The sequence below is a fragment of the Bubalus bubalis genome, chromosome 11 (genome assembly GCF_019923935.1).
Source record: "Bubalus bubalis isolate 160015118507 breed Murrah chromosome 11, NDDB_SH_1, whole genome shotgun sequence".
NCBI classification, from domain to species: Eukaryota; Metazoa; Chordata; class Mammalia; order Artiodactyla; family Bovidae; genus Bubalus; species Bubalus bubalis.
Window position 1 is genome coordinate 92641519 of NC_059167.1, and position 9502 is coordinate 92651020.

Genomic DNA, 9502 nt, shown 5'->3' on the forward strand with positions numbered 1-9502 from the left:
ACAGTCCAACTCTCACACCCATACATGACCACAGGAAAAACTATAGCCTTGACTAGACGAAACTTTGTTGGCAAAGTAATGTCTGTGCTTTTGAATATGCTATCTAGGTTGGTCATAACTTTCCTTCTAATGAGTAAGCGTCTTTTAATTTCATGGCTGCAGTCACCATCTGTAGTGATTTTGGAGCCCAGAAAAATAAAGTCTGACACTGTTTCCACTGTTTCCCCATCTATTTCCCATGAAGTGGTGGGACCGGATGCCATGATCTTCGTTTTCTGAATGTTGAACTTTAAGCCAACTTTTTCACTCTCCTCTTTCACTTTCATCAAGAGGCTTTTGAGTTCCTCTTCACTTTCTGCCATAAGGGTGGTGTCACCTGCATATCTGAGGTTATTGATATTTCTCCCGGCAATCTTGATTCCAGCTTGTGTTTCTTCCAGTCCAGTGTTTCTCATGATGTACTCTGCATATAAGTTAAACAAACAGGGTGACAATATACAGCCTTGACGAACTCCTTTTCCTATTTGGAACCAGTCTGTTGTTCCATGTCCAGTTCTAACTGTTGCTTCTTGACCTGCATACAAATTTCTCAAGAGGCAGATCAGGTGGTCTGGTATTCCCATCTCTTTCAGAATTTTCCACAGTTTATTGTGATCCACACAGTCAAAGGCTTTGGCATAGTCAATAAAGCAGAAATAGATGTTTTTCTGGAACTCTCTTGCTTTTTCTATGATCCAGTGGATGTTGGCAATTTGATTTCTGGTTCCTCTGCCTTTTCTAAAACCAGCTTGAACATCAGGAAGTTCACGGTTCACATATTGCTGAAGCCTGGCTTGGAGAATTTTGAGCATTACTTTACTAGCGTGTGAGATGAGTGCAATTGTGTGGTAGTTTGAGCATTCTTTGGCATTGCCTTTCTTTGGGATTGGAATGAAAACTGACCTTTTCCAGTCCTGTGGCCACTGCTGAGTTTTCCAAATTTGCTGGCATATTGAGTGCAGCACTTTTGCAGCATCATCGTTCAGGATTTGGAATAGCTCAACTGGAATTCCATCACCTCCACTAGCTTTGTTCATAGTGATGCTTTCTAAGGCCCACTTGACTTCACATTCCAGGATGTCTGGCTCTAGGTCAGTGATCACACCATCGTGATTATCTGGGTCGTGAAGATCTTTTTTGTACAGTTCTTCTGTGTATTCTTGCCATCTCTTCTTAATATCTTCTGCTTCTGTTAGGTCCATACCATTTCTGTCCTTTATCGAGCTCATCTTTGCATGAAATGTTCCTTTGGTATCTCTGATTTTCTTGAAGAGATCCCTAGTCTTTCCCATTCTGTTGTTTTCCTCTATTTCTTTGCATTGATTGCTGAAGAAGGCTTTCTTATCTCTCCTTGCTATTCTTTGGAACTCTGCATTCAGATGCTTATATCTTTCCTTTTCTCCTTTGCTTTTCACTTCTCTTCTTTTCACAGCTATTTGTAAGGCCTCCCCAGACAGCCATTTTGCTTTTTTGCTCATCTTTTCTATGGGAATAATCTTGATCCCTGTCTCCTGTACAATGTCATGAACCTCATTCCATAGTTCATCAGGCACTCATCTATCAGATCTAGGCCCTTAAATCTAGGGGAGCCAATCCTCTGCACAGTTGAAAATCTGCCTCCTTATCAGCAGTTCCTCTGTATCCATGATTCAGCATCCTCAGATTCAACCACCAGCAAGTTGAATATTTGTTGTTTAGTTGCTAAGTTGTGTCTGACTCTTTGCGACCCCATGGACGGTAGCCCTCCAGGCTCCTCTGTCCATGGGATTTCCCAGGCAAGAATACTGGAGTGAGTTGCCATTTCCTTCTCCAGGGGATTTTCCCGACCCAGAGATGGAATCCGAGTCTCCTGCATTGGCAGGTGAATTCTTTAACACTGAACCGCCTGGGAAGCCTGAAATTCCATATTACTGTAGTATTTGCTATTGAAAAAAAATCCATGTATAAGTGGACCTGTGCATTTCAAACCTGTGTTGTTCAAGGGTCATCTGAGCTTCATTCCCTCCGCCCATTGCAGTGGCCACACTCAACATGGTCCTAGCACAGTTAACCCACATCACACAGTTCCTCCCCTTCTAAGGGCCCTGTTCCTCCCCTTTTAAGGGCCCTGTTTACTTATGTAAAATTCAAGTTAAAGCCAGGTGACTTCTCAGATTCTTTTCTTGCAATTGGCTTAGCATATGCTTAGAGCAAAAACCAACCTTTTCCCATGTTCTTCTTTTTTTTTGCATTCCTCTTGTAATCAGCAAGCACTTGCTTGAGCTGGCTAGGAGGATACCTCTGGCTCCTATTCCTGCCTTCAACTTCTGCCCATTCCTAGTTTCTGGAGAAATAGTGGTTTTCATTTTTGCTGGACTGTTCAGAGCTTCTTTCCACCACAGATAAAAATGCTTCTCTCATAGCTCACACATCTGCCAACTTGTACAGTTTCCTGGATTCCCCAGAGAAACCCTGTAGCCAATGTTCCTATAAATTCTGGATACCCCCAGTCTCTCAGACTGTCCTCCCAGTATGATAATTGCTTCCCAAGTTTTATTTCTAGCTCTGAAATTTTCTCTCCTCTCCTGCCTTTCCTTCAATGCCTTCTAATGGCATAATTAGCCAGTCTTCTTCAGTCAAGTGCCCTTTTCCTCTTTTTCTTTAAAAAAAGAAAACCCAGAAACTATAACTTATGAGCACTCACTATGTAGAGTTAGCTGTGCTAAGTGCTTCATAGGCATTGTGTAATCTTTACAGTAACCCCAAGAGGTAGGTACTTTGCCATTCCCATTTTATTGATGACAATACTGAGGCACACAGGTTAAATGGGAACCTTCCCAAGATCATGCCAATAGCAAGCACAGAACTGAGAGGAGGACTGCTGCTGTTGCTGCTGCAGCTAAGTCGCTTCAGTCGTGTCCAACTCTGTGAGACCCCATAGACGGCAGCCCACCAGGCTCCTCCGTCCATGGGATTTTCCAGGCAAGAGTACTGGAGTGGGGTGCCATTGCCTTCTCCAATGCATGAAAGTGAAAAGTGAAAGTGAAGTCACTCAGTCATGTCCGACCCTCAGCGACCCCATGGACTGCAGCCCACCAGGCTCCTCCGTCCATGGGATTTTCCAGGCAAGAGTACTGGAGTGGGGTGCCATTGCCTTCTCCGGAGAAGGACTGCAGCCCAGGCCAAATGACAGCAGAGATCATGGTCTTTACTACCTGACTTCAGGCTCTACTACAAAGCCACAGTTATCAAGACAGTATGGTACTGGCACAAAGACAGAAATATAGATCAATGGAACAAAATAGAAAGCCCAGAGATAAATCCACGCACATATGGACACCTTATCTTTGACAAAGGAGGCAAGAATATACAATGGATTAAAGACAATCTCTTTAACAAGTGGTGCTGGGAAATCTGGTCAACCACTTGTAAAAGAATGAAACTAGAACACTTTCTAACACCATACACAAAAATAAACTCAAAATGGATTAAAGATCTCAACGTAAGACCAGAAACTATAAAACTCCTAGAGGAGAACATAGGCAAAACACTCTCTGACATACATCACAGCAGGATCCTCTATGACCCACCTCCCAGAATATTGGAAATAAAAGCAAAAATAAACAAATGGGACCTAATTAACCTTAAAAGCTTCTGCACATCAAAGGAAACTATTAGCAAGGTGAAAAGACAGCCTTCAGAATGGGAGAAGATAATAGCAAATGAAGCAACTGACAAACAACTAATCTCGAGAATATACAAGCAACTCCTACAGCTCAACTCCAGAAAAATAAATGACCCAATCAAAAAATGGGCCAAAGAACTAAATAGACATTTCTCCAAAGAAGACATACAGATGGCTAACAAACACATGAAAAGATGCTCCACATCACTCATTATCAGAGAAATGCAAATCAAAACCACTATGAGGTACCATTTCACACCAGTCAGAATGGCTGCGATCCAAAAGTCTACAAGTAATAAATGCTGGAGAGGGTGTGGAGAAAAGGGAACCCTCTTACACTGTTGGTGGGAATGCAAACTAGTACAGCCAATATGGAGAACAGTGTGGAGATTCCTTAAAAAACTGGAAATAGACCTGCCTTATGATCTAGCAATCCCACTGAGGGCATACACACTGAGGAAACCAAAAGGGAAAGAGACACGTGTACCCCAATGTTCATCACAGCACTGTTTATAATAGCAAGGACATGGAAGCAACCTAGATGTCCATCAGCAGATGAATGGATAAGAAAGCTGTGGTACATATACATAATGGAGTATTATTCAGCCATTAAAAAGAATACATTTGAATCAGTTCTAATGAGGTGGATGAAACTGGAGCCTATTATACAGAGTGAAGTAAGCCAGAAAGAAAAACACCAATACAGTATACTAACACATATATATGGAATTTAGAAAGATGATAACAATAACCCTGTGTACGAGACAGCAAAAGAGACACTGATGTATAGAACAGTCTTATGGACTCTGTGAGAGAGGGAGAGGGTGGGAAGATTTGGGAGAATGGCATTGAAACATGTAAAATATCATGTATGAAACGAGTTGCCAGTCCAGGTTCGATGCACGATACTGGATGCTTGGGGCTGGTGCACTGGGATGACCCAGAGGGATGGAATGGGGAGGGAGGAGGGAGGAGGGTTCAGGATGGGGAACACCTGTATACCTGTGGCGGATTCATTTTGATATTTGGCAAAACTAATACAGTTATGTAAAGTTTAAAAATAAAATTAAATTAAAAAAAAAAAGAACACACACACAAAAAAGGAGAATGGACATGTAAAAAAAATAAATAAAAATAAATAAATAAATAAAGAGACTTTATTCTTCCTTTTCAGTAAACTGTTTTTCTGAAAATAACTCCCCAAACTCTTTATAACCTCATCCAACTCATGGCCCTTCCCACTCACCTGACCCAACACAGAGGTCCCCTCCCCTGATCAAGAGAAGTTTAGATTCACTGGACATACAATTGGTTACTGACAGGAAACAGTCTTCCCTGTTCAGGCTATCATCCACATGACGACTCTTAGATTGTGTGTAATCCCTGGCTTGTCCAGTCATAGTGAAACTTTGATGTTTTAAGTGGGTACGGGAAAAGGAACACCATAATTCCTGAGATAGGCAATCTAACCTTGATTTCTTTCATCTTTGAAAGATCAGTAAGACTTCATTTGCTTCTTTGAATGGGAGAAGCTGGAGCAGAGGCCAAAGATCCCCTTTTCCTGTGGGGCTGGCATGTGATGTTTATATGGCCCATCAGCTCCCACACACAATTCCTGATTTAGGAGTCATACTCTGGGGACAGCCCCATGTCTTGGTCTAGACCCTTCAGGGGAAATACTCACCAGGTTGGTGGGTATGCGGCATGAGAAGGGAGACATGGTGGCATAAAGAAAATGTCGTGGGTCTTGGGGTGAGAGTGGTATCCAGCCCAGGAAGTATTAGACATGAGGACCTCACTGAGGAGTTTATATTTGATGGGAAACTCTTTTGGGCTGGACCAAAAGATTCCCCTCCCTTTTTCTTTCTTACAAAAAACCATGCTGTTTTCTCTTTTCTGTTTCCTATTGGTTTGCACATCACTGTTTTATTCATCAGTTGATTCTGAAGAGGATTTGGTGAGGGCTTTTAGCTTGGTGATGATAGTAGAAATCTTTGTCCATGTAAAGCATTTTTTGGGTACAAGCTGGTATATGACTTTAGTTTAAATGCAAGAAGGTAAAGTGGTTGCCTGAGGAGGCCTTAAAAATAGCTGAGAAAAGAAGAGAAGTGAAAGGCAAAGGAGAAAGGGAAAGATTTACCCATTTGAATGCAGAGTTCCAAAGAATAACAAGAAGAGATAAGAAAACCTTCTTAAGTGAACAATGCAAAGAAATAGCAGAAAACAAAGAATGGGAAAGACTAGAGATCTCTTCTAGAAAATTGGAGATACCAAGGGAACATTTCATGCAAAGATGCCACGATAAAGGACAGAAATGGCCAGGACCTCGCAGAAGAAGAGGTGACAAGAAATTAGAAAAGAATTGTACAAAAAAGGTCTTAACGACCACACACGATGGTGTGGTCACTCACCTAGAGCCAGACATCCTGGAGTGTGAAGTCAAGTGGGCCTTAGAAAGCATCACTACGAATAAAGCTAGTGGAGGTAATGGATTCCAGTTGAGCTATTTCAAATCCTGAAAGATGATGCTGTGAAAGTGCTGCACTCAATATGCCAGAAAATTTGGAAAACTGAGCAGTGGCCACAGGCCCGGAAAAAGTAAGTTTTCATTCCAATCCCAAAGTAGGGCAATGCCAAAAAATGTCCAAACTACTGTTTAATTGCACTCATTTCACATGTTAGCAAGGTAAGTGCTTGCTAACTTACCTCAAAATCCTTTGAGCTAAGTTTCAACAGTACCTGAACCTCCAGATGTACACAATGGGTTTAGAAAAGGCAGAGGAACCAGAGATCAAATTGCCAACATCCTTTGGATTATGTAAAAAGCAAAGGAATTCCAAAAAGACATATACTTCTGCTTCTGCATTGATTACACTAAAGCCTTTGATTACACTATGTGAATCACAGAAAAACTGGAAAATTCTTAAGAGATGGGAATACAAGACCACCTTACCTGCTTTCTGAGAAACCTGTATGCAGGTCAAGAGGCAAAAGTTAGAACCAGACATAGAACAACAAACTGGGTCAAAATTGGGAAAGGAGTACATCAAGGCTGTATATTGTCACCCTGCTTATTTAGCTTATATGAACAGTACATCATGTGAAATGCTGGGCTGAATGAAGCACAAGCTGGAATCAAGATTGTGGGGAGAAATACCAACAACCTCAGGTATGCATCTGATATCACTCTAATGACAGAAAGCAAAGAGGAACCAAAGAGTTTCTTGATGAGGATGAAAGAGAAGAGTGGAAAAGTTAGCTTAAAACTCAACGTTCGACAAACGAAGATCATGGTATCTGGTTCCATCACTTCATGGCAAATAGACGGGAAAAAGTGGAAACAGCGTCAGACTTTATTTTCTTGTGCTCCAAAATCATGGAGGACACTGACTGGAACCACAAAATTGAAAGATGCTTGCTGCTTGAAAGAAAAGCTGTGACAAACCTAGCCAGTATATTAAAAAGCAGAGACATCACTTTCCTGACAAAGGTGTAGTTTTTCCAGTAGTCATATATGGATGTGAGAGGTGGATCATAAAGAAGGCTGAGCACTGAAGAACTGATGCTTTCAAATTGTGGTGCTGGAGAAGACTCTTGAGAGTCCCTTGGACTGCAAGGACATCCAACCAGTCAATCCTAAAGGAAATCAGTCCTGAATATTCATTGGAAGGACTGAAGCTGAAGCTCCAATACTTTGGCCAGCTGATGCAAAGAGCCGACTCATTGGAAAAGACCCTAATGCTGGGAGAGATTGAGGGCAAGAGGAGAAGGGGTTGACAGAGGATGAGATAGTTCAGTGGCATCACCAACTCAATGGACATGAGTTTGAGCAAACTCTGGGAGATAGTGGAGGACAGGGAAGCCTGGCGTGCTACAGTCCATGGGGTTGCAAAGAGTTGGACATGACAGTGACTGAACAACAAAAATATCATTATCAGTGCACAGCCCTCAGTTAACTTAGGAAAGTAGTAACATATTTCTAAGTAGTAAAAGTCTTATCATCCTCCAGTTTCTGAACCTCAGGATTACAGGAACCTATATGTTTTTCAAATTAATATGTGCATATAATAGGAACCAAAAAGAGTAAAGCAAGGGATACATTACAAATAAAATTCTCTCTAATTTATTCTTCCCTGGTTTCCACTTTTCTTGGTTTTTATAACCTACCCAGCTTAAAGAATTTTAAAAATAAGCTGGCACTTTCAGAAACGAGCTCCCAGCCATACAATTACAAATAAACTAGAGTAACTAACAAGAAAAATAGAAAATGTTGGGAAGGATGGGGGAACCAGAGAACTCTCATCTCTGCTGGTTCAGTTCTGTTCAGTCATTCAGAAGTGTCCAGCTCTTTGCAACCACATGGACTGTATCATGCCAGGCTCCCCTGTCCATCACCAACTCCCAGAGTTTGCTCAAGCTCATGCCCATCAAGTCAGTGATACCATCCAACCATCTCATCCTCTGTCGTTCCCTTTTCTTCCTGTCTTCAATCTTTCCCAGCATCAGAGTCTTTTCAAATGAGTCAGCTCTTCACATCAGGTGTTCAAAGTATTGGAGTTTCAGCTTCAGCATCAGTCCTTCCAATGAATATTCAGGACTGATTTACTTCAGGATGGACTAGTTGGATCTCCTTGCAGTCCAAGGGACTCTCAAGAGTCTTCTCCAATACCACAGTTCAAAAGCATCAATTCTTCAGCACTCAGCTTTCTTTATATTCCAACTCTCACATCCATACATGATTACTGGAAAAATCATAGCTATGACTAGACAGACCTTTGTTGGCAAAGTAATGTCTCTGCTTTTTAATATGCTGTCTAGGTTGGTCATAGCTTTTCTTCCAAGGAGCAAGCATCTTTTAATTTCATGGCTGCAGTCATCATCTGCAGTGATTTTGGAGCCCGCAAAAATAAAGTCTCTCACTGTTTCCATTGTTTCTCCATCTGTTTCCCATGAGGTGATGGGACTGGATGCCATGATCTTAGATTTCTGAATACTGAGTTTTTAGCCAACTTTTTCACTCTCCTCTTTCACTTTCATCAAGAGGCTCTTTAGTTCTTTGCTTTCTGCCATAAGGGTGGTGTCATATGGGTATCTGAAGTTATTGATATTTCTCCCAGCAATCTTGATTCCAGCTTGTGCTTCATTCAGCCAAGAATTTCGCATGATGTACTCTGCATATAAGTTAAATAAGCAGGGTGACAATATACAACCTTGATGTACTCCTTTCCTGATTTGGAATAAGTCTGTTGTTCCATGTCTGGTTCTAATTGTTGCTTCTTGACCTGCATACAGATTTCTCAGGAGGCAGGTAAGGTGGTCTGGTATTCCCATCTCGTGAAGAATTTTCCACAGTTTGTTGTGATCCACACAAAGTCTTTATTGGAGACAATAAAGCAGAAGTAGATATTTTTCTGGCACTCTCTTGCTTTTTTGGTAATCCAACAGATGTTGGCAATTTGATCTCTGGTTCCTCTGCCATTTCTAAATCCAGCTTGAACATCTGGAAGTTCTAGGTTCATATACTGTTGAAGCCTTGCTTGGAGAATATTTAGCACTACTTTGCTAGCATGTGAGATGAGTGCAATTGTGCAGTAGATTGAATATTCTTTGGCATTGCCTGTCTTTGGGACTGGAATGGAAACTGACCTTTTCCAGTCCTGTGGCCACTGCTGAGTTTTCCAAATTTGCTGGCATCTTGAGTGCAGCACTTTCATAGCATCATCTTTAGGATTTGAAATAGCTCAACTGGAATTCCATCACCTCCACTAGCTTTGTTTGTAGTGATGCTTCTTAAGGCCC